This window comes from Bombus pyrosoma, linkage group LG6 (assembly GCF_014825855.1).
Source record: "Bombus pyrosoma isolate SC7728 linkage group LG6, ASM1482585v1, whole genome shotgun sequence".
NCBI lineage: Eukaryota > Metazoa > Arthropoda > Insecta > Hymenoptera > Apidae > Bombus > Bombus pyrosoma.
This window is the reverse complement of record NC_057775.1, coordinates 9,089,986-9,112,943: the sequence shown is the minus strand read 5'-3', so window position 1 is coordinate 9,112,943 and position 22,958 is coordinate 9,089,986. Positions and strand designations below refer to the sequence as shown.

The following is a 22,958-nucleotide window of genomic DNA, read 5'->3' as shown; positions in this document are numbered from 1 at the left end:
TACGACGCGTTTCTGCTCGAACTTGCTAAATAACCACGGCCGTACACGTAGAGTGTTCACGAATGAAATTGGTTTTCTATAATCCTAAAACGAAGAAGTGCTGCACTTTCAGAAAATGAAGCGCGAAAGTAGGAAATTCGAGTGCTTGTTGATATTTGTACAACACGTGTGCTTGGAAAACGACCTAGTGACACGATTAGGAAGCGATTTTTCGATTGTCCATTTGGTTGCTGATGATATTTGTTTGTTGTACGATTGAATCTTTGAACTTTTGGACTTCTTAATTCCAGCATTTTGTAATCTTTGAATCTTTGAATTTGAAATCAGATTCTTTTACTTGTTCAAAGCAAGGGATAATTTCTTCACAACATGAAGATATAAAGACGATTTCTGGCTTGTTTTTCTATTATCGAAGCTCCGGTATGCAGAGAAAATTACGTTGTTGCAACAGTGTTAGATATAATCTTTGAATCTGAAATAAGGTGTGCAAAATATAAAATATTCCTCGAATATTGATATAAAAATTGATATGAAAATTGTATTAATCTACTTATATTTGATAGATAAAAGAAATATCTGTAAAAGTTTCATTTTCTTAGTTGTGTTTATTCTATTCCTCTGAAACCTGATTATAATCCATTTCGTTGCGTAATCATTCAATAACAAAGTTTCTCCCACTGTAACATAACGCGTATTTAAACAACTCTACATAGATTAATCCACACTTAATAATCAACTAAATCATCTTATACGTATAATCACCATTTCGACATTTAATGACATTTAACGAACACGATGAATCGAGTGCATCGAACTGGTGGGATACATGCAGGGGGATCTTTTCCTTTATGACTTAAACTGCTGGCAAAGGCCAGGCTATTATTGGACGCCGATATTCATGCTGGGTCAAACTGTCGATAGGCGTGTAGCGGTTCGCGCTCTCTCGCCATATCCCCCTAATCATAGCTTTATAGCGGCGTGTTGATCATCACACGTGTAATTGGCTCCGTGAAACCCTGTATACCCATGTAGCACCCGCTTCGATCCCCTCGCCCCGCGTAAACATTTCCTGCCGTTGCCTCGATTGTACGACGGCCGCGTCGCGACGCGAATTTGCATTTCTATCAACGCGCCGATACAGGATTTGACCGCTTGACGATATCCTTAGCTCGTTTCGTGTAAACTCAGTATCATTTGCACAAGATTCACGTCAAACAATCACAATTCACCGATATTTCCTTTCCTATTTACCTTTCTCCCTACCTTCTTTTTGAATCTTTAAATCTTTGAATCCTTGAATCCTTGAATCTCTGAATATTTGAATATTTGGATATTTGAATATTTGAGTATTTGAGTATTTGAGTATTTGAGTATTTGAGTATTTGAATATTTGAGTATTTGAGTATTTGAATATTTGAATATTTGAGTATTTGAATATTTGAATATTTGAATATTTGAATATTTGAATATTTGAATATTTGAATATTTGAATATTTGAATATTTGAATATTTGAATATTTGAATATTTGAATATTTGAATATTTGAATATTTGAATATTTGAATATTTGAATATTTGAATATTTGAATATTTGAATATTTGAATATTTGAATATTTGNAATATTTGACTACTAGCTGTCTTCCATGCTTACTCTTTTCGTTTCCTTTGTTTCCTTCTTTCACAAGTTGGTTGGATATATCGAGTCAAGTCGATGGCTCGTAAATTGCTGTCCTCTCACGGATTTCCGGATTTCGCGGTATAAATCAACGATCTTCTCGGTTAATCAACCGCGCCGATTCTAGGAGATTGCGGAGGTTAAGCGAGATCCGTTAGAGACTAAATGGTCAATTAAGTCGACGGAACGGAGATAAAGCGATACGTTGATTATAGATTACATAATCCATCATTTTTTCAAGTACGTACGTAAAATTTGTTACTTCAATTTTAACTGAAAAGAAACACGCGAGAGAACAAACTCTACTTTTGTCAAGTGTATTTTACGAGGGCAATATTTACCAGGGGCAAATATCCGAACAGTCGATAGTATCGGTGATCCAGGGGAACCCGTAGTTTCGGTGGTTTGCTTTGCCGGTCCCGAGACAAGCTCACCACAAAGTGGCATCGAAGGATCGATAGTCGACGACGTGTGGCCGCGAGTCGACAAGTTCCTGGCCTCTTTTGAGGTCGCGGCTTACACGTACACGCGGTTCAACCATGGTGACAGTGTTTCAGCGGACGAAGAACGAGCTTTGCGCGAAAATGGAAGGGAAACATGAGAGTGAAAGAGAAGGGGAAGAGGAGAGGGGGGGGGGAAACAGAAGAAACAGAGAAAGATGGGATGGAAGAAAAAATGAACATAAGGGGAAGTAGCTGTGAGAAGTGGAAGTATGGGAAAGCAGTTGAAATAAAGAGAAAGGAGACGTTGAAATAAAAGAAAAAGGAAGGGTTGCACGGAAAGAGGATAAAGTTCGGAAAGAATAGAAATAGAAACCAAGATGGAAAAAGTAGAGACTGTTGGAGAAATAGGTACGAAGTAAAAAAATGTGTTGCAACGGGGAAAGGAAAAAAGGGTACAAAACATGAGAAGTATTTTAAAAGGAAAAGCTCGAAGGACATAAGAAGAATGACATTCTTCAGCAAAGAAAAATCACATTGACGTTACCGTGATATTTTCCAAATTTTCCTGTCATACTGCTAATATAATCTCAAAATGTTTCCTATAACATTCACAAAAAAATGTCCACAAGTGTTCGAGTACTTTCGTGAATTATTATATACGTATCCACCATACATCTTCTTCGATTTTCGTACAAACGAACCAAAATCAAATACGTTTGTTATAACGATTAATTAACTTCTACAATGAACTTTTAGATAAACGTATATATTTAAATCAAACACGCTGTATCACCGGGCGGTGTTGCACATGGTTATTAATTACGACGCGTTCCAAGCTTGTGCAACCGTCGAACGAGCATCATAGGGAAAGCGACACTCGAATTTTGATAAACGACTTTTCTCACGTCACGTCCAAGTCGCAGATCGATGAGTTCCTTTGTTGTTGACTTTATACCAGACTATATTTTTCACGATCGACGTTCACGTCCCCGATGCAATATCAAGACCGTTCAAATTTCGTTGCAACCGATACGGATATTTATCGGTTCATGCGAGAGAAGAGATTTAACCTTAATTCAAATACAGAAAATCATTTGAATCGTTGAATATATGTATTTGTAGTAAAATTTAGTAGCCGCGATTTCAAGTCGTCTGATAACAAAATATAGAGATATAATTTTTGATAAAATATTGAATATTATTTATATCCCCACATTTATTGTGAAATCTAGTAACGTAAGCATGGATTTATTTGGTGGCGAAACTTTGAGGTTCAATTTCTAGTTAAAATGTGTAAAGTCGTCCGGATGTTGGTATTTTACATATTTTTGCATTTATGCACAACCTTATCCATTTTTGCATATTTGTACCTGGTATAAATGCATGAATATCCGTAGTCCGTTTATCAGAATCAGTTAATGAAACCACTGATCTAATCTTACAACAGACCAACCTAAACCAAATCCAATCATATAAAATTACTCCAACTACCAATAAGGTTACATCACGGTTCTCCCAGAAAGCAAAAACATTTTACCCCTTTCCTCCCCGCGCTTCTTTGCGCTTCTCAGCTTCTTTTTCTCTGACATTCGATCACGACTGATTCGTTCTGCTCGTTTTCTAGGCTAAACTCTGTTCAGCTCCCTTCAGTCGGCATCAGAAGTCTTGGCGGCGACCCCACGGCATCCCGAGGTCGGTATTAACCCTTCTACGACGCGTTTCTTCGGTTCCCCAGCGCGTGAAAGCTTACATTGGTCGGCTTACATCATTATTCTGTCCGCTTAATTTCTTCTTCGTCGCAAGCCGGATGGCGGTCGTCGAAATGCCCGGGGCATGGCTCGCTACAGGAGGAAACCTACGTGAGGCGAGATTAGCCTATATCCGGTTACAACCCTTTCGACGTGTAGTACACGGCGATACGATGCCGGTCTTTCCGTACGGCTTCATATTGTTGTGTATTATCGTTGTCGAGCATCGGGTGAAACGCGTCCGGTGGTCGTAAGCAACGCGAATAGCAACGTGCGATTCGCTGCCGTGGAATTAATGTCAATTCAATTTACCATTTAGGGTTACAAGACGGTGCTTCCTCTGAGGGTCTCTCATGGCCAAAATCAATTGGCCATGAATGAGCTCGGCAACCTAACTACGGCACTACCGTTTAACTGCGTTACTTCGCCTTCACGATTTTTCCCTGGTGACTATTCCGATTTACTGTTTCGATTTGCTTTCTTCTTTAATCCACTATACATACAGACTTTTTATTTTATTCTTGCAACTTCTTTTCTTCGGAAATCTCCTCTTTGAAAGTTTACGTTGGTGAATCTTTAAACATCGTGATTATGAACAAGGATCTCAACGATTTGGTTAATCTCTTTTTCATTATTATACCTCCTTTCACCTGGAACTTACAACTTTACGAAGTTCGAGGAAATTTGAAATATTTTTAGCAGTATGAGGAAAAGGATATTTCTTAAAGATCATGAATAAATGAAACACCTTGCCAGCAGATAAATAAAATACCTCGTACAGTACTTTTGAAAGTTCCTAAATAATACAACCAGCGACTCAATATCTATTCAAAATTAATCAAAGATGTTAAATATGACTCAGATAGTGGAAAACTTGGAGAAGCTTAAAGGAGGAGAGATTAAAACAGAAGGTCGAGCAACCTTCCTTTTTTGCGCTAATTTACATCGCGTTAGATGAATATTTAAACGACGCTTGAATAGTCAAATATGTTACTTAACAAGAATAACTTGGAGCGGATCTTGGAACGTTGTTACCGACAATTAAATTAGAAGTAGGAAATCTTAGCGCCAGACATAGTTATGGTGTAAATTAAACACGAACAAAGTGATATTTTTCTTAGCCGGAATTAACGTCGACACGATGAAATAGCATTTCAATTGTCCGTTATTCAACCGTGAACAAAGGGAAAATGTGGCCAAATTTTTTCAACCTCTTTGCCAAGCTCATTTCAGTTATTTTACTTAAATCCCCTTAGGTTCTCCTATTCCATCGTCGAACTACGTACTTCGTATAACGTTTGATACTCCTTGACACAAGACAGAATTTATTGTTAGTGAAACTTTCAGCGCATCGGTAAAACTACATATTTAGAATAGCTTTAATTTTTTGCTGAAACGCGATGAAGATTAGTCAAGCAACATGATACCACTGTATCAATTTAAACTTCTTACTTTACTTCACACGAAGTATCCTTTCCAAGTTTCAAGTGAATTTGGGATTCTTTTCGTTGTTCTGTGACTTCAAAGAAACAAGTTGCTAGATAATTTAATTTCTAGTTACGTTCTTGCGGATATTTGTTTCTTAAATAAAATCAGACACTTTGTAAACGTTGCATTCGCTTATGCTAAGAAAATTATTAAACTTTCTACGCTCATTGTAAGATGATTTTTATTCAACGAACATGATTCTACCAATATATATTTCTTTCATCAATCCATTTTCTTTTAGTCAAATACATAATTTCTTTGCAATGCTGTTTCTTTTAAACTTATAACAAGTGTATGTGTGTGTGTATGTGTGAATTACTGCAAGTAAAAATTACTCTAAAGCTTACGAAAATTTAATGCTATTCATTTATCACGAACGTTCCAAATTAATTTAATTAACCGATGTTTATAAACAATTAATTATTTCGAGGAAACAAAGGTCACGATACGTGTATTCGGTTCAATTATCACGAAGCATCTTGTCCGATATAATTCTCGGATCGGAACAGGCACGATAGATATCGACGGATCGTGTGCACCTCTGGGATGGCGGAAGTCATCGAGCTGATCGCGAAGTACGATATCCGCGTATTATTCGCAATATTCGAAGCTGGAGTAATGGATAGCCACGGGGGCAATATTAGCAATCGATCAAAGAAACTTTACATCCATATGGATTTCGCGTGCTCAGCAAAAACCTTTGCGTTAATGCCACTCCGGTGTATGTACTATCCTCTAACTTCGTGATTCCACCATTATCTCTTTCTTTTATTTTTCTTTTATAAAAATTACAGACTTACACAGCGCAGAATATTATTCCCTTTTTCTTTTATCATGAAATCGTTTTGAAACGATATCAAACGTATTTGTTCACCGAGTTCTGTTTCCCATCGATCCAGATACGAACAAAAGCTTTCGTTTTATTTTATTTTATTTTATTTTATTTTAACGGAATAAAAAATAGGAGCATGTTTTACGGTTATGAAACGCCTACGCAATTATTCCATTGCCGAAAACAGAGCAGACGGATGAGAGAGAGAGAGAGAGAAAGAGAAAAGAATTCGTATAATCGAGAATTCGTGGGAGCGTAATTTTTTTTTTAATTTTCTCCTGCCTATGTTGGAGCCACGGTTTCGTTTAGTAGATTCGTTGCGAATTCAATGAATTCGACGCAGAAATTTACTCTTCCTGAAGGATTAACCTCTTCAAACAGCCGACTGCGTGATAATTTCATTAATTACGACGGTTCCATTAAGCAGCCACTCTACGTGCAGCGAGACAGTTTTCGTCTCGCGATATTAATTGTTATAGTCGATTTTCCATATACGCTGTCGTGGATGTGGTGTGGCTGGTGTTGTAACATAACTCGATGTTTTACGAAACTATAGTTTCTTCACTTAATATATTAGGAGACTTCAATAATATAAGAGAAACTTTATTTAATATATGAAGTAATTACGTAACTACATGCATAACAGTAACGATACTTCGAACAGAAGGTATAATAGTATCATGTAAGAAATTTTCTTGTCAAAAGATTAATAGCATGTACTTGTAAAATGATTAGGAAATGATGTTTCTTTCTTCCAAAAAAGAAAAAAGAAACAAAAAAGACAATATTGAAGATGCACTGTTTTATAAATTTAAATTAAAATACACTTACAATTGGAACTCCAAAGGTTAGTTAGAACAATATGTGCTATTGTACATTGAATATCTGCTATATGAAATGAGCATGTTTAGTAATTTTAGGAGAAAGATACGAGAAATGATGCTCCATAAATTACGCTATATGTATATTTTATATCTTGTTCAGATCTACAAAGAAATATAAAAATAATTCGATAACTAATAATAAAGAATTTGAATATTTGAATATTTGAATATTTGAATATTTGTATATTTGTATATTTGAGTATTTGAATATTTGAATATTTGAATATTTGAATATTTGAATATTTGAATATTTGAATATTTGAATATTTGAATATTTGAATATTTGAATATTTGAATATTTGAATATTTGAATATTTGAATATTTGAATATTTGAATATTTGAATATTTGAATATTTGAATATTTGAATATTTGAATATTTGAATATTTGNAATATTTGAATATTTGTGTTTTATAAATTTAAATTAAAGTACGCTTACAATTGGAACTTAAAAGGTTAGTTAGAACAATATGTGATATTGTACGATTAATACCTGTTACATGAACTGATCGTGTTTAGTAATTGTAGGAGAAAGATATGAGAAATGGAGCTCCATAAATTGCGCTATATGTATATTTTATATCTTGTTCAAATCTGCAAAGAAATATAAAAATATTGACACGTTAGGGTGTAAGTGCCAATATTTTCACAAACTTATCAATTAAAACAACATATTGTTATAAGATTTATTGTATAGACAGAGTTCCTTAAAAAATTTTATAAGAATATAAAAGTTAAAAAAAGCGATATTTCATGAATCGCACGATATAGTTTATACTTCATTCAAATATAACGACATGAACAATCATTTATCTAAGACAGTATTGTCTTACATGTTCTGTTCTTTCGTATTAATATCATTTTCTTTTTCGTTTTTATATCAAATTCGTTCAATATTGTACTGTTTCCTCTTCTCTTTTTCGTTTTCCATGAGATATACTTATTACGAATTATCAACAAAAAGTACACGCGATATTCGAACGATTGAGATTATTCTTTTCACAGTGACCTGAATAAAAGAGAGCTTACTGGCGATTGAAATATTCTGTATTGTTTCTAAAGGAACTTTGTATTTATCGATGCAACCGCCAGCTAAAGGACTGTCACCGACAGGTTGCATAATTTAAAATTTCCTTCCACTCACGCTATTTCGCATGCTGTCTCGTCCAAACTACGGACATTGTGCCTTTTACAACGAGCAGCGCAACTTTTATTTTTCTCCGTGATTAGTATTGACTCTTTATTATGTTTTCAACAAATAGACAGATAAAATATATGTAATTTCGCAAGAAGATAAATGATAATGATGATATATAATCATTCAATCTTCATTTGTAAGTAGAAAATCTACACCGGTTTACAAGCAAAAAAACAACTCTTTCGGTTTGTAATTTGTCAAAATTTCGAAAAATCACAATCGATCATTCTGTACAATTATTTCAATCAGGTCACTCATTTTATCTTATTATCTGTGTATTATATCCGCAGTTGTATAACGAACATATTATGATGTAATGTATCTTTCTAATAATACAACAATCGATTCGTGTAATAAGTACAATACACATAGGTGATTATAATAATTAATACGAAAATCTATCACTATCGGCTCGTAATATAATAAGTGTATTATATAGATGATTGTAATCAAAGTTGTGCAATGAAAATAAATACGTCCGTCTGTACAATTATGTTTGTGTCTCAGTAAAAGTCAATAATATATGTGTACCATGAGTTGCTGTATATTTGAAATAATCCTAAAAACAAAAAAATAAGAAACAATTAGAATAACTAAATATTTTTGTTCGCCGAAATGTAATTTTCATTGCGTTTAACGATGTTTTTTCAACTTCGTCATAAAATTCGATCGTATTTTTCATAAAGTAGTTAGTTAAATATGTTTCTACGTGCCTGCCGGCTATTACAGCCGGCCACAGAAATTCTAAAAGAAAAAATCATATTTCATTCGAACGTAACTGCTTCTGCAGTTACAGCACGTAACGAAGTTACAAAACTCCCCTATTCACCATACACAGTAGAATAGTTGATTGCACGAATAGCGAGTAACGAACAGCGAACGAATAAAATGTCGCTGAGACGTCGATTCGTTGCTCGAAAACTAGTTCGCGATATCGCGTAAATTGTTAGAATATTCTAAAGGGAACGATATGAAGGAGACCGCGATTCTACTTTCTCTTTGTGTTACGGTTTCTCGCGTTTAGTTGTGTTTGCACATAATTTCGTGTAACTTTAGCTCTCGATCGACGCGTTTCGCGATAGAAACCTCTAAAGTTGCCTTGCAACGTGCTTTCGTTCGCACTGCGTTTCGTGCTAACTTCCACGGCTTCGTTTTCTTTTTCCGCCTCTTTTCTGTAAACCGCGCGATTCGTTCGCGAAACAAATAGATACGAGTTCATGGAGTCGGCGACTGTTACAGGAAAAAAGAAGAGGATTTTCCTTTAATTCCGCAATGATCCGTTTAATATTTGAAAATTTCAACGATGGAATATTTTACGAAATTCGTTATAGAATTGGAGAGCGAGGGCAGCTCGGCATATAGTTCGACCTCGGAAGTTCGAAACGCGATCGAAATAAAAAAAGCCTGTCCAAAGCTGTGTGATTAAGTTCTGAGTCCCCTTTTGAACGTTATTGGAAGCTTGCGAATGGAAACAGGAGTATAGAAATGAGTTTTGCAGAGGGAACACTGTTCTCCATGAATTTTAGAATCGTCGATAATCTAGGATTACTTGAAATAACTCTCGTGAATTTTTCATACACCGATATTATAATATTCGTAATACGACAGCTGTAATATCAGGTTCCTCTCGCACAATAATTTACCGACTAATCATATGAATAAACTAGCAAGTTATATGTAATAGGTTATAGATTTCCTCTTTTTTTTTTACGATTTTATAATTTTTTGCCAAATAAGATACGCCGAAGATGGTACCCCGCTGGGGGTAACCATCCACATGCTATTCAATTACATGTTACAACATTTTACCTAATGTCCCACTGGACAAATTGTAATATTAAAAACAAACAATAAAAAAAAAATAAGATACGCAATCAGACAACTTGTACTTTCTGATTGTTTTATTATCGAACTTGTTACTATCGTGCAAGAGTATTTCTTATTGATACCGGTATCTCGCAACATGTGATTCATAACATTTCATTAACAATATCTCGTGTAATTAATTACGAAGAATCAATAGAGTAAAATAAAATGATTCACGGTTACTGAAAGCAGGATAACGATAAATTATGAGACGCGATTTACTAAGCTGCGTAATATTCGAATAATAAACTGGTATGATACTTTATCTATTTCACGCAGAAGAATATTTCATGAATCGTCGATAATCTGCACGAAATCACGAGTCACAGTGAAAATATAAATAGCTCCAAGTACTGAAATTATTTCTCGTTTATACATTTTACATGTATCTTTGCCTAAAACGCCATGTATTTTACGAATACACGTTACAATTCTAAAAGTCTGTTTCAAGTTACTTCATTCATAAATTTCTGGGGAACCGCGTTCGACATTTTCGGTTACCACGAATAGACGCGATAGAACAGCCTAGTTGCATAAATATTCAAACGACTACGCGTAATTGTCGTAGTTTGCCGAGTAGAAATTTATGCGTAGGATAAAATATTCAACCATTACAATAATTAAGTGGTCGAATCGGACAACGCTTCGAATTGGCAATTAATTTTATATCGGTAAATAAACGTGGGGGAGGGTGGCACAGCTATCGTCAAATTAGTATAATTACATCCCGTGGAATTCTGTTGCATTGTTGAATGAGAAATGAGCTCGATCAACCGGCTAAAAGGAGGGATATTTGTTTAAACAGGTTTAAATGTCCCTTGGGTCTGAAAAATTAGCTTTGTCGAACGTTGGAAAATGTCAAGTCAAACCCGCTAACGAACGCTTGTGTGAAATGTTACGCGGAACGTTTGTACGAGCCGCGTCGACGTTATTATTTATGAAACGACGGTATAATTTCGTTTTCAATTTCTCTGTAAACTTTTTCTGCAATATCACTGAATATTTAAGGACTTTGTAGTTGGATAAAGTGTAATCTCGGACAGGACAGCACGAGCTTGAAATAATAGAGCTCGCTGGAACGGAAGCATTAAGATAAATGTAGCGTTATAAGTGTAATGCGGTTTGAAATGCGCACTGGCTGGAACGAATGAGTGGTTTTCCACTGTTATTCGAATATTTAAGCATTGCTCATTGGCGAAATTAAAGGAACCAAGATGAAATGAACGTTGGTGGAATGTTCTAATTCCAAAGCAAAGAATTACGTTATATATGTAGAGGTTTCTTAATGTCAGGTGTGGGACAGTTATGGATAAAATGTTGCACATTTTGCAAAATTGAGAGGCTCGTAACGAAAAGAGGTAGATGCTTTTGATTAACGTTGATTAACGTTTATTGTGGCAGCAACACTATTACTTCATTTTTAATTATTTAGCTATTTATCGTTGTCATGACATTTTTATCGCAGTCGTTTATGCAAATAAGATATTTATATGTACACGTATCACATATCGGTAGTTTTACTGTTAATAACAGATTTACTATTTGTAAGCGTACGTTTATAATATTAGTCTTTCTTATCAAATCTCTTCTACCCTATAATTGTCATCGTTCCTTCATACGTAAACTCGCTAGCAACCTCCTAATCTCGCACAGAAGAGAAACACACCGAAAACAAATCAGTCAGCGTGTTCATGAAACGCGAAGCTCGAATTAAGAACCCCTTGCAGCCCCTCACCTCCAGCCATTAACTTATCAACCATCTCGCTTTAAGAGTCCAGGCCAATTAATCAAATTGTTAAGTTAGAGGATGTTAAAACCACGAAGAATGCTCGATAACAACCCTAACAAGATTTTCTAACGTGTCAGTTAAACGCATGAAACGCGTGACTCAGTGGAAACCGCCCAAAATTTCCCGTTAACTGTCTCCATGACAATCAAATTCATCTCGAACAGTTGGACCTATCTGCCGCAAAATACCAGTTCAATTCGTCTCCGCCATCTCGTCGCGGTCTCGTCAAACGTCGACATCTCGTTCTGCCTCCTCCGCAACCCCTTTACGCCACCCTCTATCTGTTCGTTGGTCCCGTTTGCGGTGGCGCATTGGTCGCGTGCCTCGCAGAATGCTCGAGGAGGTTTTTAACATTCGTCGCGTGCTGGCCGCCGTACATGAAAGACGAATTGTCGGCTGTGTCGGAAATATGCAGACACACGAAACATTACACACGCGACGCCAAACGGGAATCGAACGTTCCTGTTCGGTCGGATAGACGCACACACATCGTCGAAATTTCAGCGGGGCCGCAGGATCGATTCGAATTCGTCGAATACCGACGACAGGCTGGACGAAAAGGGGTTGGACCAGGTATCGGGCCGTGATCACGGTATTTCTTGTCCGCGTGCAACATGTCGTCCGAGTCGACAAATTACTTGGACCGCAGAGTGGCGAATTCTCCGACGAATTTCCTGAAAATATTCGGAATAGCACCGGTGGCGATCGATTCCTCCCCCTTTCGCCGACCAAGTAACGAAGCCCGAAGCTTTGATTAAAATCGTCTGACTATTGGGCGAGACGTATTAATTGAACGAAATGGTACCGTGAGCAAATTGAATGACAGCCCGGCTCGATCGGGTGGGGATTAAAAGATTGTTTTATTTATTGTTAGAGGGTAGGTACCGTGTGCTTTTTGAACGTAGATCTTTTTGCGACAGAACGATCCGTTTTATGGAAATTACTGTTTCAGATGAGATGATATGAAATTTTGATGTTTCTTCCTATTCGTGGATAGTAGTTTTTCATTTTGATTTGTAAGATAAGTAGGGCGACAGAGGTTGAGGACAAAAAGTGTTTTCACCTTTGAAAGGGATGATAGAGATTATTGTCGGTGATAAAATGGCAGAAAATATTGATTCTTGTTTCTATTCAAAGGTAATTTCCTCAATAGGTAACGGTAAGTTACTTGTGAATAATAAGTAGAATAACAACAGTCGAGGGTAGAGAGTGCTTTCAACCTTAAATAAAATATTTGAGTTGGAATAACGATAGAAATTATTGTTTCAGACGAAATTATATGGAACTATTGTTCTTACTTTTATTCAGAGGTACCAGTTTCTCACCACAATTGACAATAACGAATAAAGTAGCCAATTGCAAGTAGAATGAGATTTAGTGTAAGGTGTGATCTACCTTATAAAGAATACTGTTTAGTACGAAATTAATTTTTATTTCTATCCGAGGATAGCAGCTTTCCTCTTTAATCGCCAACAATACGTAATATGACAGCAACCGAGGATAAACAGTACTTTCGACTTTAAATACAATAGAATGACATTTTAAATACGCATTTTCCTCGGTTACGTTTAACTAATTGTCTCGTCGCGTTAACAAATTTTAACTACGACATTATCAGATTCAAGATGAAAGATTATATTTAATAAAGTGTGCAAGAGATTCCATCGTCGTGTATTCGTAAATAACAGCGTGTACAGCCGCGGAGACAAAGCGCAGTGTTTCATCGCAGACACACGATCACGCTCCACGTAACACAAAAATTCAGCACTGGCGGGAAACGTTTGGATGGTAAATACATCATCCAGGTTCCCTGTTTACTCTCTCACTGAGCGTTCGAGTCAGCACTTTCTCCGGACCCTTCCCCGCTCTCGAAAAGAATGTAAAAGAAAGAATCGCCGACTGCAACCTGGAACTGTCCCAAAAACGAACAGACGAAAAAGTCGTCTGAAAGGAGGTTGCGGGACCTGGCAAGTAGGAATTTAAGTAACGAACGATAACGATTGATTAGGTGATTTGTGTCGGTGGCAGCTCGAGCGATAAATCTTATCGAACCGATACTCGGAAGAATGGCAATTTCCTGTATAAGGCTCGGACAAGCAGAAGGAGGCTCCCGTAAACTGCTCGTTCCCATTGAAATTATTACGCGAGCGTGTCCGTCCGCGATTATCAGTTTAGATTGTAACCATGGGATTGATGGTTGCGGAAAACAGGGAGAAAGTGGTATTTTCGCAAATGGAGGAAAGGATTCTCTTTGAAAATCAAGGAAAACTGGTGGAGAATAACAGCAGCGTTCATAATTTCAGTGCAACACGGACTTTGCTGTACGATTCCCTCGGGCTAACCACTAGCTTCCGCCAGTTGCTATTGTTAATATGTATAGGGTGTTTCAGTCATTAGAGTTTAGTCGGGAAATGGAAAATGTAGAATAAAAGTTTTTCGTGTGACTCTTCTTTTTGGAGAGTGTCGAGTTTGAAAATTTGTGGAGTGTACACCGGGTTGATTCTGGATGAAATGTGTTCATATTCTATTTTCTTGAAAACGAGGCTTTACAATCTTATAACAACGAAGATGTTTCACGTCTATCGCTATCTACGTTACATCTTAGTATTATTATTCTACGAAAATCTAGAAATAATCCTCTTTTTCAATTAAATTTGATTATCACGTAAGAGTAAACAGCTTTTCCAATCAGCTCTTGGTTCTGTAAAATGAAATATTCGATACTTGCGACGACAGAAATCCAATCTCTGGTGAACAAGTGGTACACGAAAAACTTTTATTCTACATATTCCTGTCTTTACAAGGAAATTAATTAAAATTTTAATATTTGTATGTAAAACAGGTTATGGTATTATAATAGAAATAACAATGAGCTCTATTCATATCCGATCAGGAAATAACCAAGTTCCCACGTACATATTTGACAAGTTTTCAAACTAAATTTTCTGAAAAGCGACGCATTATATGAATAAATATTATTCTACTTTTTTGACATACCTTTTTGCGTAGAATTGCGCCATTTTCGCTTACACTGTGACAATTGGTACACCCTATATGATTTTCACGAGCTGTGTTCCTTGCGTGCACAGGTGAACGGTGTGCAAGTGTGCACCTACCAGCATTGGCAGCCGGCTGTTCGTGCTTCTGGTCGGGCCACACTTATTGTTAGCCCTGCACGAGACCACGACCCATTCAGATAAAACGCGCAGTAAATAAACCTGGCAAACGCTATTATCTGCGACAAGGAACACCAAATCGATGCTGAGCGACGCTTGGTGCTAAATTGCACAACTTTGCGAACTCGTGCCGCGTCTTTACCGATGTAAACGCTTAGGGAGACGCATGGAGACACTTGCGCCTTTAAATGATGTAAGTTCATTCGGTGTTGTTCTTGTAAAGGTCGATTGTAATTTTTAAAATAGCACTGGAATTTTTCGAAATTCCTCTGGTTACGAAAATGAGTGTTTTACGATAATAGGTGGATTGATCTTTTTCCGAATAAAAACTGTTTAATTCCAGAAAATAAAGAAATAACAAAAATGCAAATTGAGATTAATCTTCTTCCGAGCAAGATTTAAACCTCCTTTCGAATATAAATCTTCAGAAAATAAATTTCAGACAATAAAAGGATAAATGAAACTAAGATTACGATTTACCTTGAATTTAAATTATTTAAATTATTTTTAAAATACATCGCGCAATATTGTAATATATCGAGAGACGGAGAACGAACCGAAAATTTTTGGACTGAGTAATTTTCTTCTATCAAAGTTTTATCATCAATTTCAGCAACAGTTATACTTCGGAAGCATTAAACTCGCATACGTTTCTGCAAATAAACGGTATGCGTCCGCGTATGTATAGACGAGGTTTGTAGCGATATTGTTTGCGCAGCATAGATATGGAGGATTACAGATTAGTTGCGCACGCGTATTCGTGTTTGTTAAGCAGCTTGTTGTATGTGCAAACACTAGCGAAGGAGCAGGGTGCTTACACGTCTATGGCCATGTTCTGGAGAAACACATAAAGATAATAAGTGTATCGTTCGTACGTAGCATAAACAAATCTGGAAACTGTAATTTTTATATGAGATGGAAAAATAAGATTATCTACAGCGTGTTATCTGAGAAAGTTCTTTGGAGAAGGGATAGCAAGTTTTAATTCCACGCCCTTGCTTTTGTAAGCGGACCAGTGGAATAAAGCTCGAGTTTCAAGATTGCAAGTTAAGTCCGTAGGAAAAAGAAGAAAGGTGAACAGAGGGGAATAAAATTTATTTCCTCTTTTACAGCCGTTTGCTGCTAGAGTTTGAGAGCGGCTGTCCAAACTTTACCTATCGTTGAACATACGCTATACAGTGACAAAAGGATCTCTTAAATTTGTATATAGATCGGAAACAATTCAACTATAACAAATAAGCGCATTCAACTATCGTGAACTTAAAACTTTATTACGTTATGTGATAAATCGAATAATTAGTTCTATACATATATAGACTAGAATATGCAAAAATTCTTGCCTAATCGAAAGAAAATCGTTCTTCGAAGGATAATTGTCACACGATAATACTAAAGAAACGAAAAATATTTGCTGGAAGATGGAAAAGAAATATCTTTTACGCGTTGAGTATTTTCAACCTCTATGAAGATTTATTTTAGCTTACGCGAGTGTACTTTATTATATGCAAATATGTTAAAATTACATTAACAGATAGAAAAGAATTAATCCAAAGTATGTTTTTTAACTTATAAGATACATGTTTCTAAGTACTTAATTTGAATTTTTTCTTAATAAAGAAAGAAAAAGAAAACACAAAGACAGGACTTCCGAATACTAATGCGAGTAACGCGGAAGCTTTCAGATGACATTAAAGATCGCTAGTCTTCGACGTCCAGTGCGAGTATAGGAATAGAATTATCGGCGCGCGTGCATACCGATACACACGCGTGGGTGAACGCGTTTGTATTTAGAACAGCCAAGCGATAGCGGAGAAGATAGATGGTACGTGTACGTGAGATCTTGCCGCCGATATGGAGCAGCTTCCGGTTTACAGGTCTCATTATTTTCGCGTTAGATCCGCCGTCAGCTCGGTTCTAGGTCACTTCTCCGCCCACTATACCAAACTCGAGAGCCCTTTGAACCGTGAAGTCCTATCTGTTCGATATCGCCTAGGGAAACTCGACTCGATTTTCACTGCTCTAACGTATTCGCGCGTCCGCGCGTGCACGGCCTCCGTCGCTCTGTCGGGAATCATTTTATCTGATAACTCCGCCCAATGGCCTTATCAGCTGAGGGATTCCTGGTGTTTCTACCGTATGCATCGTCGGAATGTTTCCTGCGTTAATGCCTTCGTCGCGTCTCGAAAGCTTGTTATTTGTTGTTTCGTGTCTCGAATATCGTGAATTTTCTGTTAATTTTCCTAAAACCCGGATCCCTTTTAATTGCATGTCGCGTTGACGATTATATTAAGACATTGTACAAATTTTTATGAACTTTCCTTTAAAGTATTTGTTGAAAATGACAACGTGAGTTCGCGCTCGAGTAACAGTAAACAGTGACTAGAAGATAGTTCTAGATATAATCGGTAGATTTAATCGATAGGTTTAAGATGTTCTTTTGTTTCTGTCCCTAGTCCATGTAAGAAAGTGCAATAAAGGTTTCTCGGCTCGGAACGGTGTGATAGATTTATCCAAAGAATAAAATAATAGCTAATATGATCCTACTTCTGAATACAGAAATAACAACAGTATTATGCTTCTATATATTATACAAATATGGTTGAATATATCGTAAACATATATAATTATGTTCCAGATAACGCGTCTCTCTGTTCCGTCTTCAATAAAACTTTTAATGGATATTTCAATTGAACAGAGATATAGAAAGGTATATTTAACATTCACAACTGCCTTTATTTCCTCTGGTCTTTATAGCTTTCGCTTTCATCGGTGAATTATCCCGCAATTACCTTTGCTCTCCATTTATAATAAATTTTAATTGGCGCAGTTTTATATTTGACAGTATCGGATGGAATCTTACAAAGCAACATTTTGAATATCATTATTCCACTTCTTCTGTCATATTATTATCGTTTTGTGTGTATACAAAAAATCAGTTGATTCTTTTTCCTTTAAACTATGGCTCCATTATCTCAATGAGGAAGATATCAAAAGGTCTTACGCTGTATCTTATAGATAATTGCTCTGTACTCGATCGTTTTATCTTTTCCGAACTACTTTTACATCGACTTTTGTTGTCTATTTGATTTCACGACAAAGAAATTCTTTCCCATTATCAGTCGTAGATGTTTAGAATTGCAACTTGATAAGATTCCACAAATCGATCGAAATTGTTATCTAAGTACATGCACGTACGTGTATCAACCAAAGATTATGAGGTCAGAGTTTCTCGTTGAACCGCAGAATATCACATTTGGTTTGATCCCAATTCTATAAACTCGTCGAAAACTGAATCAATTTACAAAGTGACGCATATCTACATTATCTGCAATATAATTTATCTGTATATAATATTTCAAATATACTTTCTTCTTAACAAGGAGTATTGGCTAATATCGACATTTTTCAATTTATACGTCGTACGTCATCAGTTACAATCATTTTATAAGGGTAGTGCACTATAGTGTTTATAAAACACGTTGTATCGCGTCTGAATAAAAAAGATTAGCGCGTATCGTTCAATTTCAATAGTTACATCTTTGATTAGATATCCAGTGGTCTCAAAACATTCCAACACTTGACAACTGCTTGTCGAATCAGCTGGCTAATCTCAAGAATTTCAGTTCCACCTTCAATATGCCTGTTCGCTTTTATTACTATTCTGCAACCATAAATTCCAACGACATTCAATTCAAACGAGAGAAATAGTAAGGATGGTTTCTCGGTGATCCAACAAGATCCTCGAAGAAGAGCCGACCGATAAGAGCGAAAACTCGTCGGATGGGATCGTTGAATGGGAATTAAATTAAAAGATCTGGTAGAGCACAGGGGTCCGCGCGATATCAGGCCGCTGAGCTCGGCGAAGTCAACGAGCGTGAAGTTTTCAGGTCGACAGAGCGCGTGAGAAGGATCCTGTGGTTGAAGACGTCGGTCAGGGAGCCAAGATCTAAGAAGATAAAAGAGGAAGTGGAAACAGGACGAGAATGGCTGAAGGTGGAACACCCTCGAGGAACAATTGAATCAGCGAAATCAAGCTTCCACGGTCGACAGGCATGGCAATCACGACTCACGACTCGAATTTAAATGTCCTACCTAAGTCCAAGAAGGACACCGATCGAGACGGAAAGCGTGGCCACCAGAGAGGAAATCTAATGTCGCGATTGGAATCTATGTAGATATCGAAAGTTGGCCGATACGATCGATAGAGCTTCGTGACCTGTTCATCATACATATGTATTAGTGCACTGAACATGTTCATATCTAGAAATTCATATCCTTATGAATCCAATTAACCCCTTAACGGTCAATTTTCTTTGACCTAATCAGTCAACGATGTACAATTTGAATTTTTTGTAGAGAAACATCCCAGTAGATTAATAATAATAACTTAATTTCCTCACGCGTAAAATATAATGTGTTAACAAGCGCTAAAACGTCGTTTGCATGTTTCAAAGTAATTAACGCAATACGTTTTATCCTCGTTGTAACTAATTCTTGCTAAGCTGATGAACTTTTTCACGTAGATACATCAACACGTGTATTATAGTTCAACAGGTTACACGTAATTTATGGAAGTACGAGTTTCGTTAAAGTACGTGCTTCATTTCATTATTTAGATCAACGAAAAGAACATTGTGTACTTATAACACGATGTAGACCTACATTGATCTGAAACATGCTTTAGATTCCTGTAGAAGATTCTACTTTAAACGGGGGCGTTTAGCGCAGTAGAGGTGCAGGTGCACTTTTCTTGTCTTCATCGAGTATCAAGCAAAATATATTATTCTTTTACATAGTATTTACATAGAAATGTGTATTTTAGGTTTGTTGAGATTGTACGTTGATCAAGTAGATACAACTAGATCCACGATCTACTGATAAAAACGTGTAGCTCGACGTAGGACCACGAAGAGTCAAGCATAAGCACTAGTTTGAAATTTCTCATTAAAATTCTAATGGCAAATAAACTACCACTCTTTCAGGCTTCGGGAAATAGCCATTCGCTGAATGCAGCTATTTTATCAAAGAGCATCTCACGGAAGACTGCGCTGCTTTCCTACTTAATTCCCTTGGCGCGGCGCGGCGTTTCGATTGGATCGAACCTTCTCCTGCCAAACGACACAGGAATAAACGGTCTTTGTTTTCGCGTTCTTTCACAAGCCTTTGTCAACAACGTCGAAGAAACCAATACAATTTCCCCATCAAATCAGCCGGGTGACCTGGTCTAGAGAAGAGATCGGTCTACCTCGTACACGCGAGGTACAGGAGAAAGGGCGCAATATTCTTCTCCGCAGTTCAAGGAGAACCTCTTCTACGGGGAAGAAGCTGTTTCGCCGAACGACTCGTTGAACTCGCTTACTATCGGCTGCCTCTAGCCGCTATGAACGGTGGAATGCTGCAATTTTAAAGTTCCGTACGAAGAAATGAAAGCGACGAACCGTGACACGAAAGTCAGCCGTTGTGTTTCTATTTGGTGAACGCGGGTTGCGTTCTCGAGATGTCGAGCAGTTGCACGCGACACACTTTCAACAAAATTCCAAGGATTATCCGTTATTTCTCAGACGTCCTGGTGCACGTGCAGAGATAAAGAAAAATGCGTTAAATGACGGCTGAAGACGTTCAGCACGCGTCATGCGTGCACGTGCTCAACCGATGCAAACATGCGACGTTGCGAGACATTTATGCAATATTCAACCGCATTTAGGGCTGCTCGCTATCAGACGTGTACACTGTACACGTCTGACATGCATCCGATTCGACGTTAATGCTATACATTTGGCTTGTCAAATCGATATGCCTGCGTTTCGTTGTCGCCGATCATATGTGAATATTCGTGCGTCTATTCCGATGGATCGAAATGAATATCATTTTTAGATGAGCTTTCTTGGAAGATATAGTTTTCAAATGCGAGTTTAGAGAAACTTTTATTATGAGAAACGTAATGTCTTTTTATACAAGTACTCTATCTATGGAGAAGGTGAAGGATTTCATGTTAATTTGCATATTTTCATGTGCTTTTAAAGTGGTCATTTTAATATGAAATGGTGTTTTTTTAAAGTTTGTAAGAAACGAAATAGTATTCCAATCTCTTTTCAGTGAAAATTATTGTAAAAATTTCATAGAAGTTGAGACACGTAAGGGTTCTATTAAAAGGTTGGAACAAAATACGACATAGCGACTTCTTAGACAAGTAAATAAACTCGGAAATGTTAATAAACATCTTTATTGGTATAATAAACATTTTTGAGATAATATTGCTATCAGAATATCAAGATATTTCACGTTCGTTACATTTTCCTTTCATTTAGTCTCTGATTTGATCCAGCTACCACCTAAAAGTGATTCAAAACAATTGGCTTTTATTATTGACATTTAATCTGTATAGCATATTTCTATTTACGACACTCTAATCTTTCTTTTCATTAAATATTACTAAACCAAAGTCAACAATGTTAAACATGCAAATTAGATTACCAAATTAGACTATATATGGAGACCAGACTACTTCAGACAGAAATTAGGCTACAGCAGCCGAAACTTGGAACATAAGCGGATATTCGTAACGCTTATTAAACGCAATTACGATTATCGTACTCTGAATATTTCTGCATGTTATGTGCATTCTATTCGATATTTTATTTTTCCATCTTTATATTCTGTATTAATGCATAAAGATTCGTTCTACTTGTAATATTTATCGAGCTATTCAATCCCTATGTATAAATTAAACATCGTTATCATATCTTGAAACTTCGTAATATCTGGCGTAAATTATTTTAAAGACTCGTACCCCGTACATTTACATTTTCCGAAATGTTCTCGCTCGCGTGCTCTATTTGTTCCAACGTGCACATATACACGAACATGTAAGTACACGTACATATGTAAGTACACGTATACATGTAAGCACACGTATACGCATACAAAGATCTGGCGTTCCATTTTCGCGGGCATTAAGATTTAATAGAGAAACTTGGTGCCGAACGCAGTTAGAATTAGTAGGAACGCGAGAATATCGCTGTTTTAAGCACCGTTTCAGGGTATTGCCTCTAGTGCCAAATTACCATGTCGAACAACAACGGAGCGCGCATACAGAATGAAGTGGATCTGAAGGGTCGACAGCACGTTTAGGCTTCCTGCTGTGTTGGCGGGTACACGGCCAGCATGTCAGCAGTTTTCGCGATAAACGTGGTTAGACGCATCGAACTGTGATCTTAATTCTCGGTACGGTTAATTAAAGACACGGTACCGAGGCAGAATTGCCCGGCGCGAAATATGGCCATCCTACGGCTGGATATTACTCGGATACGATGGAATGTGTGTAAATTCCAGTTTCGCGATTTAATTCTGTTCAGTGACTTGGGAAGCTGTTAGGTTATTAATTTTCCTATTAATTCCTGACGTTACAACGAGGCCTCGGAGATATATGCATTTATATGAAATTTAGGCTTACAAAAATCTGCAGAATGCACATAATGCTCAGAAACGTATAAAATATTCAAAATAAAATGAATTCCTCGTCTTATAATTAGACTGTGGATATTTATGTATTTACAGAAAATTTAAATCCGCGAAAATATGTGGAATGTCGTAATACGCGAAAGTATACAGCATATAAAAAGTAAAGTATATCGTTATAATATTTAAAGAATAATAAAAATAGAAATTTGAATAAATATCCTCGATCTACTTGTAACGTCGAATCATCTTCATGACGTAGCTTATGGTTTCGATTTAATCAAGATTATCGTATAACGAAGTTCAATCCCCTTTAGACTCAAAATTGTTATGTATAAATTATGTATGGCATTAAAATATTATGCCATCTGTCACAGTATTATACCAGTGAACAGCTAATG

The 22,958-nt window shown here is 36.7% G+C and overlaps 1 protein-coding gene across 6 annotated transcripts in view; it reads right to left on the bottom strand.

Moving 5' to 3' along the window:
* LOC122568784 (lachesin-like) overlaps window positions 1–22,958 on the bottom strand; it is a 473,901-nt gene that overhangs the window by 220,650 nt on the left and 230,293 nt on the right. Inside the window, exon 2 of one of the 6 annotated variants that reach the window (XM_043728946.1) lies at window positions 13,830–13,835. The exons of the other annotated variants lie outside the window; for them this stretch is intronic. The gene's annotated coding sequence lies outside the window, so the exon portion shown is untranslated. The remainder of the gene's footprint in view (window positions 1–13,829; window positions 13,836–22,958) is intronic. 6 annotated transcript variants of the gene reach the window in all.